Source organism: Dermacentor variabilis, chromosome 1 (assembly GCF_050947875.1).
Source record: "Dermacentor variabilis isolate Ectoservices chromosome 1, ASM5094787v1, whole genome shotgun sequence".
NCBI lineage: Eukaryota > Metazoa > Arthropoda > Arachnida > Ixodida > Ixodidae > Dermacentor > Dermacentor variabilis.
In genome coordinates this window covers 259665495-259680420 of record NC_134568.1, presented here as the reverse complement: position 1 = coordinate 259680420, position 14926 = coordinate 259665495, and the positions used below count along the sequence as shown (strand labels likewise).

At 45.5% G+C, this 14926-nt stretch overlaps 1 protein-coding gene across 1 annotated transcript in view; it reads left to right on the top strand.

Moving 5' to 3' along the window:
• The window catches only part of morgue (modifier of rpr and grim, ubiquitously expressed), a 59628-nt gene extending 46460 nt beyond the window's left edge, over positions 1–13168 (top strand). Inside the window, exon 8 of the mRNA XM_075673921.1 lies at positions 9885–13168. The gene's annotated coding sequence lies outside the window, so the exon portion shown is untranslated. The remainder of the gene's footprint in view (positions 1–9884) is intronic.
• The last annotated feature ends 1758 nt before the right edge of the window (positions 13169–14926 follow it).

Sequence of the window (14926 nt, the reverse complement as noted above, 5' to 3'; positions counted from 1 at the left end):
TGGCCCATGGGACCACGTGCCAAACTGCGTTGACGCAGCAACTTCGGGCGCGGCGCAAGCTGTCAAGAGTGGCAGTCGAGCACCAGTGCGCATGCGCATCCCATCATATGTGACAGCATGTCATGCTGCTTCCCTTGATGATGTACGCTCCTTGCCAACTAAACGTTCAACAGGCAGCCACGTGTGCTGCTTCCTCTGCTGCGTCATATCTGTGCTGCCATTTTTTTGAGTGGATGCAGCAAAGCTAGCTTGCGCGTCCGCCATGCATTGCAATTCCTTCGGCCATTGCGCAGCCTACTGCCTACTGTTGCGCTTTTTGATGACTCGCCCAAAATTTCTTGCTTCTTACTGCGACATTACATTATCGAAAGAGTTTCCAATATTTGCTGCTGACGGGCTGCTGGTACTTTAGTAGAATAAAATGTCAATAAACTGTTGCAGTCTTTTTACGCAACATAGGACACCGATTGAAAAACCATGCTTGATTAAGCAGCAACTAATATTGGAAGTGCTTCTGATAACACAAGGCAAGGATAACACAGTAAGAAGCAATATATTCAGCTCAAATTGCCAAAAGGCAGCAGAGTAGGCAGTAGGCCACACACTAACTTATTAAACGAGATGTGTGACGAACATGCAAGCCAGCTTTGTCGCAGTCACTCATTGAAACAGTGGCGCAGATGTGACGGAGCAGAGGAAGTGGCACAGGCAGCGGCCCATTGAACGTTTGGTCGACGAGCAGTGTACCAGTTAAGAAAGGCAACATGACATGCTGGCAAATATGATAGGACGTGCATGCGCACTGTTGCTCGAGCACTAGTCACGACAGCAAGTGCCATGCCTGAAGATGGCGCATCGAAGCAGTTCGGCTCGCGCTTTGGTGGTCCATGTACTTTTGCTCATGGGTGTACTGTTCTTTGGACGCTGATGACAATATCTCCATTTAATTTGGCAACTCTACTACATACTGTATTTACTCAGTTTCGTCCACTGCAGACGAAACTGGCTGTATCGACACAATCATGGAGGGATGACGACCTTGCCGGTCTTAAGGCACATGGCCGATGCACGCACCAAGTCAAAACAAAACTACCATTTGCTGCAGCAACTGCAGGCGAAACCGCTGTTGCTATCGACTACGCAGTTTTGAAGGCACGTGGCCGACGTGGTGTTATGCATGGCAGTAATAGCAAGAATAAAGGCTTTAAAGGGACACTTAAGGCAAATATTAAGTCAAGCTAAAGCAATAGATTGGTGCTCCAGAATTGCTAAGTAGTCAATATTATCCTGAAGAGGGCCTTCCTTGGTACAGTAAAAGCTCGTTAATTTGGATCTCATGGGACCGGGAAAAATGTCCGAATTATCCGAATGCCGAATTAACGAATGAACAGGAAAAACAACATTAAAGGGGCACTAAAGGTTACCGGAAAGTCAAGTTAAAGTGATAAAGCAATGCTCTAGAACGTCTAAGGCGTCAATATAATCACGAACAGAGCTTTAGTAACCGAGAAATTGGGGTAAATGCATGACACGATTTGAGACTCCCCAGCGACATTCCGGTACTAGCCCGATGACGAAGGCACTCCTCATCATAATTTGTCTCTAGTACTCAACTACTCGTACTAAAAAGATATTTTCATTAGATTATAAGACGGAAGAAAATGCTACTTGTCTTCTTCTATTCGATTCTAAGAAAAAATAACATTTTGACGTCGCCCTTGAGTAGTATGGGTGATCAAAAGGTTTCGTTTTTGCTCGACTCTGCGCGCTCGACTTTGCGCTGCGCGCGCTTTGGAGTTTCAGTTGTTTCTTTATCGTGTTGTGCTGTGGTGGTCCTGCTGGCCCGCGAAACTTGCATTTAGAACAAGCAGCAAGAATGCCACGTCCATGTGATGTTGTGGGATGTGCGAATGGGCCGTGGAACTTGGCCAAGGGCAGTTGCAGCGGCGAATCCGTTGCTTATCACTGTGTGCCAACGAGTGAACCTCTCCGTTCGAAGTGGTTAAGTGCCGTACCTCTGCCACAGCGCGCTGACAAAGAGCCGAAAAATCACGTACAGTGGAACCCCGTTCATACGTTTTTCACCGGACCGAGGAAAAAAAACGGAACAGTGAGGAAAGTTCCGAAAATGAATGAAAAAAGTGCAGCTTCAACTATAGACAATTTATTTCCACAGAGTGCGCTTAGACCTTAAACAAGTCCTGAATGGTGGCTTGCCGTTTCTTTCGCTCACTAGAAATCGCTGCACGTTTCTCAATAGCCTGGAAGGCCGCATTGCTGTCAGCGTCGCTTTGAGGTGCGACGTACCTGCGGAGGAGGTCCAGAGTCGCGACGGCTTCTCCAAAGCTAGGATTTGGCAACTCCCTGGCATCATGCGGCCCGTGCTCCTCGTCGTCACCGCGCCACGGCAATGGCAACGGACAAAGGAATATCCGCAGGAAATTTTGCCCTCTTTGGCGTAATCATGCTAACGTGCTAACGATTGTTTAGTATTGCTGCGGAGCGCGCGCGTCCGAGCAGCCCGGTTGCGCGCAGCGCGGCGTGGTTTCGTGAGAAATGGAAATTTTGCCCTCTTTGGCCTAATCATGCTAACGTGCTAACGATTGTTTAGTATTGCTGCGGAGCGCACGTGTCCGGGCAGCCCGGTTGCGCGCAGCGTGGCGTGGTTTCATGACAAATGTAAACAAGAGAGGAGAGCTGGCCCGATAGGCGGAGCAACGCCATGAGCAACGCCAACTTCCGGCTTCCCTTTAGCGCGGCGGCCTAGCTTCACCAAGAGTGACGTCAGGGCCTCTCCTGAGTTTCCTTCCTCCGTGAGTCGACCCGTCCAACAAACCATGCGGTGACTGTAATCACAGTGATAGTGAGAGCATTTTTCACGTATGGCCATCTATTGGCGGCCTCTCGAACTGGCGTGCGGCTTCTTGCAGCCAGTTCCATAGCCCAGTCTGGCCAAGCCCGGTCAAAACTCGTCAAAAACCGAAATGGCGGTTGGAGCGCGTTGCCCAGGTGGGTTCGGGTTGCGACGCATCATGCGGGAACGTTTTCACAGCTACTACGTAACAGCGGGGTTCCTTATACAGTGAAACCTCGTTAAACCGTAGTTGGCCGGAGCTCGGGCAAGGTACGTACTAAACGGTAGTACTGTTTAACCGAAGAGCATGAGATCGCCCACTTACCTGTCGAAAACGGAACTCAGAGAGAGTGCGATGAAAGGGGAAAAAACATGCAATATTTATTAACGTCGTGCGACAAAAGCGTTATTTTCGTTTGATGCCGCGGCGGCCTAGCACGCCGACGACAGCGGCCTTAAACTTACTGAAGCTGCGTGCCAGCTTTTCAGCCAGCCCCCTCTTCTCGGCAAACTCTTGTATGGCAGATTCCTCGTTGGCGTTACGTATTCACCGTGCACATGCGCAGTAGTGCTGCAGAAGTTCCGGGGGCGCCTTTTTCATTACGGGTGCCGGAGTTTGGAATAATTTTCATTTGGAATAGAGTTACGTTATCGCGCCCCTATTGTCGTCGCGACGATTGCATTCATGAGGCTGACGCAACGCACAGCTTATGCCACTGTCGGGCCCGAATCGCCCGTGCTATCGCTTTCCTTGTCGTCCTCGTCACTGTCGCTAGTCGACACTTCGGCAACAACAGAGGCAACGATGGCGAAAAGTCGAACCTCGTAGCAGACATATCTTCGCGGTCGCAGCAGTGCTGCCGAGCAACTTCTTCGCATTCCAAATGCCACGCACTGTAGTCAACAGCAGATCCCTGTTGCGTGTCAGCGCCGACTTCTTCGTGTCACGTTCGATAGCACGGACAATGTCTAATTTTTCTTCTATGCTGAGCACCCGGCATCTTTTTTATCCAAGCTTCAGAACGACGCGAGTCCTCGCTTGCACGACGCCATAACGCTCTTTGCCACCGCGTCGAAATGATGTTGATGTGGTTTCAAGCGCAAACGCACAGGGCGCTTGGAGGCCGTTGTTCCGATCTCTGAGGCGTGTTGTTCTGCCGGGCCGCCCGATGGAGACGGCGCAGCGCCGTGTTTGCGCGACGAAAAGTTCAAACGCTACGTTTTAACCGATGCGTACGCAGTAAGCTGGTACGGTTTATGCGGATACGAAACACATTATGTTCAATGGACGCTGAGTCGGGGATTTGACTTTACTACTTTTAAAACGAAACTACTGTTTAAGCGGGTACGGTTTAACGAGGTTTTACTGTACATTAGATCCTATGGAAGCTATGCCGGGACCAGATGAAAACGACGTAGCAGCCGGGAAAACGCAGCAGTGAGGAACGTAACAGCGAGGCTCTACTGTAGTATGCTCGCTGCGCTTTCGTCCAGAGGATTACGAGTTCAACGCCGACTTACTGAAGTCTTGTGGAGTGCCTTTCAAAGTAGGCCGCCGTCGTAGTACGCAACGACGCCGGCAGCGTGAGCCCTCAGCAGCAGGTCACGTTCATCAGTGCTTAAATCGCTGAACTCGAGCCCAGTATCGTGAGCCAATGTGTCGTTGTCAGGGTCATCCATTGCGAAGTCGAAGTTGGCGTCATAAAATAAAGAACCAGCTTATTGTCGTGTGCTTTCCCTTCCGCTAGCCACCATAGTTCCGCTTTCGCGCTGCTGTCGGCTCTGTCTTGGCTCTGTTTCTGGCCGCGCGTTTGAGTTTTGTGCAGAAAAGCTGTAGCGCCATATGCAGGAGCCGTTTTACTCACCGATGGCGCAACGTCACTATGAGACCATGACGTCACCACTCCTCGATCAGAGGGCGGGTGATTTGAACTGCACTAGAGGTATGCGGACACTTCAGAACGCATTTTTTCTTAAAATAAGTCTCTTCTTCGCACGAAACAAGCATTTCGAGGTTTCTGGGATGGTATTTCAACAGTCCACGTTGACTTAATATTAACCTTTAGTGTCCCTTTAAAATCAAGTTGGAGAAGCATACCTTTATTTACTGAAGTATTTTGCAATAGTCGTCTGCTTTTTCGTGCAGATTCCGGCTGACATCACAATTTTTCTTAATTCTTCCAAGTGGCCAACAGCCCGCAAACTGTCCGAAGTGCTCCGGCAAACCTCCTCCAATATCAAAAGTGTCTCCGTGACTTCTCGTAAGGTGTGATGAGTCTCCACCTCCTCGCATGACTCTTCGTCTGAATCATGGTCTTCCCGGGCGCCCGTGCCATTATTAATAATTTATTAATTGGTCAGGAGACCAGTCGTGGCGACACAATCAGCAATCGCAATGTAGTCCTGAAGGGTCACATCTGTGGGAAGGACAGCATCGAAAGTCGGGGAGTCATGATCAGTGGACTCGACTGACACCTCGTCGGCTACTGCCGCATGCTCGGGCCTCACAAAACCGCTGTGCCGAAAACAGTTGATGATGACTTCCTGAGGTGTATTTTTCCACACGTGGGCGATGATGTGCACTGCACGGAGTAAGCCAACTTCATGCAGCTTTCCAACTTCTGAGCATAAGATAATTCGCTGTAGCAGGTGCTTTCGGTACTTCGACTTCACGTAGTGAATGATACCCTGGTGCATTGGCTGAAGGTGACAGGTAGTGTTGGGCGGCAAAAAAAACTACCTTGACGCTCTTCAGTTTGACTGTACGGTTATGTGCGCTGCAGCTCACAACAACCATAATTATCTTGCGGTCCTTAGATGTGAAGTGCCGGTCTAACTGCTGCAGCCAGCCTCGAAAAATGTCCGAGGTCATTCAAGCCTTCCTAAGAAGTCCGCTCTGTACTCGACAGGAAGGCTTTTGATGTTTTTAAAACAATGCGGCTCATGTGCCTTCCCGATGACAAGTGGCAAGCGCTCCATGCCAGTCATATTGGCGGCAAGAAGCACAGTTATCTTTTGCTTGCACTTTTTGCCACCAATGCACGGGTCCCCTTTGGGTCTTGTCGGGCAGAGCTCTGAAAAATAGAGCAGTTTCGTCTGCATTGAACATGTCACTTGGTTCATATGCAGCGATGTGCTCAAGCAGCTTCACATTTTTCCACTGGGTGGTCACGCTTTCATCAACGCTAGCCTTTTTGCCGTGCACTCTTCTGAAGCTCTGAACGAGTCAATGTTCATCATTGCAGCATACTTCTCACCTTGTGCCATGATGAGAAGTCCGCTCAAAGGCAGATGTGCGTTGCAACACTCGATAACCCACTGGAGCAAAGCTTCTTTGAGCTGGGGATGAGCTGCGGTTCGCAACCGCTTTCTTGTTGCATGGAACTCGTCGCTTTCGAAGGCTTGAAGAATCTGTTCATTTTTATGTACGTTCCAAACGTGCTCTGCTTCACGTTTTACTTCGTCATAACATGCTATCGCAATTCACCCTTTTTAAAAGCCTGCAAAATTTCCACCTTAGTCGCCAAGTTCTTGGCTTAGTACCTCTGCCACTTTGCCGGCGTTGCCATCACTGTAGCGCACGATGGTGGTGACATGCAAAACACAGTCACAACAAAAAATAAAAACTCTGCAAGAAGAGATGATACCGACTCAACAACACAAGAAAAAATGGCATCGAAGGCGCAGTGGAGCGAAGAAAGAAGGCACCAGCGTTCGGTGATGCTGCGATCGCCCCCCACTAATTGATGACGATGGCGATGCGTCTCAGGTTTCGGTTTCACACCTGTGGTGCCAGCGCTGCTTTACCACACTTTCGTGTAGCGGCAGCGGTCAGCATTTGTCCGAATTAAGTGTGGTGTGGTGTCTGGTGTGGGGCCGAGCTCTGATGAATTAACGAAGGTTTGGTCCCATAGACTAACATGCACATTGGCCGGGACCAATAGAGCCATCCGAATTATCCAAATTTCCGAATTAACGGGAGTCGCATTAACAAGCTTTTACTGTAATAGAGAAACTGAGGTAAATGTAGGACATGACTTAGACTCCCTAGGAACATTCAAGTACTTGCCCAGTGATGAAGGCACTTCTCATTTAAATTCTGTCACTAGTATTCAACCACTCATTGTATAAACATCATAGTATTGCATAGAAGATGAAAGAAAATTCTACTTGTCCAGTTATGTTTCATTTTTGAAAAAAAGAACTCAACATTACTCTTTACGACACATGCAGTCGAAAAGTTTCATTTTTGCTCGACTCTGTGCCGCCTGCGCTTTCACGTTTCAGTAGTTTCATTATTGTGTAGTGCTGTACTGGTTTGGTGGCTCGCAAGACTCGCACAGACTGCAAGTAGCGGAGAATTCCACTTCCATGTGATGTCGCAAGATGCCCAAATGGTCCACGCTACTTGACCAAAAGCAGCTACAGCTGCGAATCCACTGCTTCGGCTTGGCTCGGTTTCTGCTTGGCCGCGCATTTGCGTTTTGTGTGCAAAAAACCGTACCACCGTCTCTCGGGCACCATTCTACTTGCAGACGGCACTAAAGGGCGGTGATGGCATATGCAACGTCGCCACTCCCTGGTTGGAGACCAGGCGATTTGAATTGCGATAAAGGTATTTGGACCCTTCAAATACAATTTTCTCATAAACTAAGTCTTTTCTTGGCGTGAAACAAGCGTTGCGAAGTTACTGGATGGAATGGCATTTAAACAGTCCATGTCCACTTAGTATTTGCCTTTAGTGTCCCTCTGAGGGCACAAATAGGGACAGAGTGTCCCAGCGTTACTGTCCGTATGATTTCTGCTGGTGACTATGGCGATAAGGACTCCGCCACTTCGTTTCGGTTGGACGCTAGCACCATTCTTGTGCTTTTGCACAAGGTCACACATTTGCGGCACTCGACACTCACCGAGTTCCAAGCCAACTGGATAAAAACAAAGCCAACTGGATGCATCGTCGTACTCCATTCAGTCGGTTCGGCAGTGGAGCCAGAGCAGCATCCTGCCTTCTGCTGCTGGCATGGGCATTAGCATTTGTACGGAGTTGCTTTATGCTTATTTTGGCCTCAATGGAATGGACAGTAAAAGTCACGCTAAAGCTATCAAGTTTTTCATTGTGCGCTGACAAACAGTGATAGCTTTCCATCAGTCTCTTCTTGCATACCATTGAGGCGTGACGCCTGCAATGTTGCTTGCCGTGCTCATTATGCTGTGTGTCCTTGCATATATTATGTATCATTAATTTCCTCTGTATAATTTATCGTGTATCGCCTCCTTGTGTCTTTAGAACACCGTCTGAAGAGCCTAAGTGGCAACGCTAAACTGCGCTATCACTGTCGATGTCTCGCCTTCCAGATGAAACTGGCTCTAGAGGCATGAAGCATTCTAAAAAATTTTAATGAATTGCACTGATAGCAAAAGTGCAATTGTCTTTATTTGAAGTTGCGAAAAAAACATTTACATAAATTTGGGAGGTGACTAAAGTTTACTGCAGTAAGAGCTAATATTAAAGTGGACCTGAAACATTTTTCTAATTAATCTTAGAACTGCCTCACTACTAAAGGATGTCATCACACGAATCTCCTGGTGCAAGAATGTTTTCGAATCCTTCAAGTAAAAGTAGAGTTATCACACCGGTATGCGGCTCTCTCTGTTTTCATCTCCATTAGTGTGCCGGAAGCTACATAGGGGAAAAGCCGAAGGGACGCAAGGTCCCGCTCAGAAGTTGAGTGTCTTGGTGGTAATAGGGCTCGTTGCGACACCCCATGGCGGCTGCAGTAGACTATGCTACACAGCACGCTGCTGCTGTCTCTGAGGCCACGTGCAGCAGATGCAGCTACACGCGACTGTCATGCGTAGACTGGCAATGTTAAGATGAAATTATTTTTCTGTCTTCTTGAAATTACAAACATGTTTCATTCATTTAATTCAAAATTTGTAATTATGTATTACTGAGAATGCTTTTGCAATCACAAAATTAGCCAATAGTTGTAGCTGGGTACAGCTGCTTGCGAAGAAACTACATGATGACATTATGTAAGCATGAGCAAGCGATTTTTTGCTGTTTTTGACATGAGGTTGTAAATTCCGTGCTGCATGCAGTGCAATAATATTTAGCTCACATGTGCATAGGAGCGTCTTGTGTAGATTGGCAATGTTTTCTTGCTATGTTCAAAAAGTGTTTCAGGGGCCGTTTAAGCAGGTATGTTACTGAATGTTTGAGTGCAATAAAAAGTTTAATGTTTCTATGTGTACTTTTGTCAAAATTATGAAAATCTTCAAGTTGCAGCATTTAGAGCGTGAATTTTTCATAGATTTTTTAAAGATTTCAAATTTGCAACATCCTAAGACACTCAATTATGGTCCTATTGTGTTCGACGCTTTAGCATTCAGGCAAAACAAGAATTGTGAAAATTGAATGAGTAGCGGACACAGTGCTGCTGCTTAAGTTTCTGGTTTGCAAGGATCTTTCAGCAAAGCAAGAAAACTTAGTAACAGTTAAGAAACGTACAGGCGCAGACTAAATTGGAACATGGAACTGTGGCTTAACTACACTCCAGTGCTGCCTAGCAGCGCTGGGAGGGTATTAGAAATTGGATCACTCATGCACGCAGCTTGGCACTCGTAGCCAGTTCACACATCTTGAGCTGTTTTTTACCCATGTGGATTGGACCATCGTTTGCAGCCTTCTCCAGCTGAACACTCGCTATAGCTTGATGGTTGTGGTAGCATTGCAGTTTCTGTAGTTTGCATTTAGTTGTCCCAGAGGCCACATCTGGCGCTCCGCAGAGCCTGGCCACGTGCTTGCATGTTTCCTCTAAGAGTGGATGACCATGCACAACAGGTATGCTTTGGCAGCAAGGTGATTGCTTTGGAAGAGCTGAACTTGCTCAAAACATGAGAAGGGTTGAGCTTATCTTCAGGGATTGTATGACTTATTTTGACCTTTCCTCACATACCACAAACCCGTAGTTTTGTTTTGTATATAGCAAGTTAGACATTGATTTTGCTCCGTTTCACTCTCTTTCAGCAAAGTGTTCCAAGGCCATAGCCCATGTGTGCTCGTCAACATGTGCTACTGTTTCCACACAAAGTGAGCCAGTCAACATAAAGAGTGAGGAGCGGCTGGCTGCAATTCCACAAGTGGCACACCTTCCTGCCCACAGGGCCAGGCAGGGGACTGGCCAGCCTAGTCACCGCATCTGCAGACACCCTTAGGAAGTCTGCACTTTCTGCTCACCTACCTGGCACCCTCTCCTATCCTCTTTTTTCTTAATTGTACCTCGTGTCAACTGATTCGCGAAAAAAAAAAATGAATGGCAACAAGTTGTGATCCATGACAAGCAAGGGATGTAGTAACAGCCAAGTGTTTGCTTTCCAGGTACTTAAGGCCATAAAAAAAGAACAGTCAGTTCTCAAAAAATATGTTGCAAAATGTACTGGTGAAGTACTGCTTAGTAAGGTGGTGTACCTGTTGCCCAGTGTTGCTTACATGTAGGTGCTCAGTTTCTGTCTGTAATATCACATAAGTTGTTCATTGTGGTCACTAGTGTTATGAATTTGCACAACAGAGGCCAGTCTAGCATTTCTTGTATTCTCTGGTAACCCCATTGTTTGAACACTGTCATGAAGGCCCTGCCCATGCATAACTAACTGCATGGTGCAAGAAAGGAATAAGAAGAAAGCTTCATGGTTTCTCATTCTTTTGTTAGGTAGTTCGTATGAGGCCTCGGAACATTTGGTCAGTTAAACTGAGGACTGGGCAGCATTTGTGAACATCATTCATCCTAGAAAATTTCCAATTAAGAATAAGAAGAAAGCTTCATGGTTTCTCATTCTTTTGCTAGGTAGTTCGTATGAGGCCTCAGAACATTTGGTCAGTTAAACTGAGGACTGGGCAGCATTTGTGAACATCATTCATCCTAGAAAATTTCCAATTCAAATTGAAATTGCCACAGTAGACTGTGCTACATGTATTTAACTACCCGACAATGCATGTTGTAGGCGTAAAGAGCATCTGTTTGAAATCTGCCGAAGTTACTGCTGTAGCTGAAAATAGAAACTTTGTTCAAGAAAGAGAAATTTGAGCTTTATAAATTTCCTTGTAGCTGTTTGTAAAAAATGCAGGCAATGAAATTTATCACAATTTGTTTATCTAATCATATCAAACAACAGAGCCTTATTGAAGAGCAGACACAAAGAAGACTGGGCCTGCTATTACAAGCATATCAAACACACCTCAGCAAGCTTAGCTAGTACATTTTAAATTGCATTGGTATCACCCTTGTTCTTTTTCTTCTCTTTTCATCATTGATTTATCAGCCTTCTTTAATTTTCATGGATAAGAAATCGATATGATGGCAGCAATTCCACCACAGTTGCTTCAAACATTATTTCTGATCTTTCATGAGGAAATATCTCAGCTTTGCATTTATGCAAGCTTAATTTTGTAATCTTCCATTAACATTTCTTTTCTCAGGACAAGCCTTGCACGCTTCTGTGGCTAAAGGACTTGCTGGCTTAGCTCAGTACTGTGTATTTCGTGTAACTTGAACCAAGCTTAGAGTGACATTTTGTAGACAGACAAAACCAACAGCATATTGGTCATCTGTAGCAACTTGGAATACTTCTTCCTGTTCGACACTTACTTAGCTGGCTAGAACACTTATGCAAATTTTTCAATATTAAGTTTAGGGCATTGGTTGTGTTTGAAGCAGTTTTAAAGTGTGTTCTGGAGGCACGCAGTACAGTTACCTTTTATGTGGTGCATTTTTCAGAGTTGTGAAGACAGACCACAGAGCAGGAAAGAATGACGTCATTACACATATGTGTGCTGAGGTTGCTAACTAAACCCTACTTGAAAAAGATGTAAGCTGCTTAAGACTAGAACAACGTGCTGTTGGGCCTCACCTGTCCAAGGAAAATCACCTTAAAAAAAAAAGTGAGGTTCAAGTTGCATGAAACACCATATGTGTGTAATTCAAATGGAAAAGTATTTGCTGTAGTCGTGTGTGTCTTTATGTATTATTTCAATTGAATGCCACTGCTTTTGTGTGAAGAACAACCCTGTTTAGAATTCTTAAATATGTTCAGGAATCTTTCTAGCAAGCTTACTCTTCATGTTTGATTACTCTATGGCCTATACGATTGCTGTCTGAGCCTCGTTTGCATTGCTGGGTGATTTGGGAGTAATTTTCTTGACACAAATTGCCATTATCAGTTGCTGCATGAATTCTAACACTTTTTTGCGGACCCTATTGACTTCTTCACAGTCACTACCATATGGTATACATGTTCCTCTCCTTGTTCTAGGGCCGCATAATATGCCAGTGCTGGCTGCTGTGTGGTACTAAATCTGCGAAAACCTGCCTGCTTACTGACCCCCCCCCCCCCCCCCGCCTATTTTTCATCTTTGTTTTTTTACTATACAGCCATATTCATTCCATTTTGTGCAGGGCACAAAATGAGAACTAAAACATCATGTCAGGGTTCATGGCAAGCCATTAATGTTCCTGAAGGGGTAGGAGCTTGATGTACTTCCAGTTTCTCATGCTACAAGATATTCTGAGCTGTTTGTTCATGAACTTGTTCAATGCTAAGCATGCAAAGTTTTATTACTGTTCAAGATTACTCCCATGAATAAGAGCAGCAAGCTGAATACAAACAGCAGGGGTTTCCGAGGCAACCCATACCAGAACTAAGTGTACTACATGGTGTATCTACGCACACAGCGTAATTTTGAAAGCTTTTCTGCATTCTGTTTCTTGATTTATGTGGCACAGAGTGCTTTTTTGTGTTAGCTGTATTAAGCATTTGTGGTTTTCACTGGGTGCCAGAAAGGTGAAGTGCTCTACATCAATAGGAATTGATTTCACTCCCTCCCTCCCCTTTTTTCTTGCCTTCTCTTTTTTTTTTCTTCCAGTTTGCTGTGTGAAATTAGCTGCACTTGTCTCCCATGTTGTGTGGCTTTTTTCTGAGTGTGGCCTTTTTCTTCGAAGATAGCTAACTGCTGGTTGTTGTCTTGTGCAACCCTAGGTTGGTTATGCCACAGGCTGTGTGCTGTTTCACCTGTAAATGCTGCACAGTTGGCCAAGGCTGACTGAACTGAAATTTCTTTTCGGGATCTGTTGTGTGTATTGCTGCTCTAGTTTGTGCTTTAATGCTGCAAATTTTCCAATTGTAGTTCCGTTTTCATTTTTTGCATGATCATGTTTTTGTACATTTGTTGGCTTGTTTTTTTTTTTTTGTGTGTGTGTGTTTCCTGTTTGCCTAAGCTGGCTGAATAAATTCAGTGATGGAGCACTGTGGAAACTATTACAGAATGAAAGTGCACATGTGTGCACTCATGTGTCACTGTTAATTGTTTCGGTGTGTTGAGATGCTTTTATGTTGCACTAATGGCAGAGACTGATTTCTGTGCACACGTTCATTTACCCCGTCGCCTGTTGTCACAGCTAGCTGCTAATGTGGCATTATCCAATCAGCTGAGAGATGGCACATGCAAGCTGATGCTTGTTCCTTGCGTGATCACATTCTTTCAGGCAACTGGAAATGCTAAATGTTCAGTTCTTTCTTTCTCCTCGGTGTCTTGCAGTGCGGAAACTTAATTTTGTCCAATTTCTTCAGCTGCCGGCTGTGGCACTGCACGCACTATGAGATCATTGTCCCCTTGCAGTCACCACTGTCACTGTGCTTTGCCTTTGTATTTTGGCAGCTGTGATGGAAAAAATGGCTAATGCAAAGGGTTCCACAGGTCATGCTGGACGTGAACACTCCCCCCCCCCCCCATTTGATACTGCAGTGCATTTGGGCATTGGAATGTACACACTGCACCAATAAAAAGGGGGAGCACTTTTCTCTGTTAAAAACGGTGATTCCTGTAAACATGCAAGTCTGAACCTTCTTCACTGCTATATAGTTGCGTGTATTCCTCCTTGATAGATTTTTTTAAATTATTTTTTAGTTTAACATGGGGACAGTAAAAATTCCAGCTATAAATGAAAAATCTGGTGTTCCCTCCCATATTGGTGCACTGTGTACCTAGTGCTCCTCATCAGGGATATATTCAACCTCTGGTGTACCATAGTACTATACTGTAAATACATGTTAAACCTTAGCGTGGTTGTCTTCACTCCAACAAACTTCGCAAATATAGTTTCATGACAAGTGGATTGAAATGCTGTGTGAAATTTCATTTGCTGAAAGGCCTCCCTTTTCCCCTGTGTGGTCGTGGGTGCCACACACGTCCCCACATGTGCATCATAGCTTGTTACGGCTCCAACACTGCATAACAAGGAGACCTGCCGCGGTAGCAAAGTGGCTATATGGCATTGCGCTGCCGAGCTTGAGGTCGCAAGTTCGATGGTGGCCCCAGTGACCAAATTTTTTAACAATTAGAAAATCTTGAACTTCATGTACATTAGAGCTGGTTTATTTAGCAATACATTTCCCATATTATTTCCCATCAATACATTTCCCTGGATATAGGACGTTGCCCTGAAGCAACACTTAATACCGGGGGCGCAGCCTTCCCAGCTCCCCTTTCTTCGTGCCTCCCTCCGGTCCCCACTTCTATGAAAGTTTATCGGGATACAAGAAAAATACTCTATCAGTTACAATTTATAATGACTGGTTGCACAAAATTGTTGCAGAAGAACTTGAGTATATACTCAAGTTCTTCTGAATACATGAATGAGATGGCAAATAATGAGTGTGGCTACATTTCACGTGATCTGTGACGTAGGACGCACGTGCCTTAAAAATATAATGCACAGAAAATTTCTTCCGTGCATGAAGCACTGCCCGTGAAGTGGCCGGATCAACACATATGTTCCTGCTCTGCTGCAGAGAACTAAATAACGCATGGCTCTACATTTGTCATAAAGTTGTGTGTGGGCAGCCCTTTGATGCTCAGGTATTTATGTGCTTGAAAAGACGTAAGCATAAAATAATGTGAAATACATGCCTTTACATAATATGCTCTACAAAAACTTTGGGCTGCAGCAAGTGACAGGTTAACGACAAGTAGTGCACGGTTACGAAACTAGAGGTGGGCGAATATAAGCTTTTAAA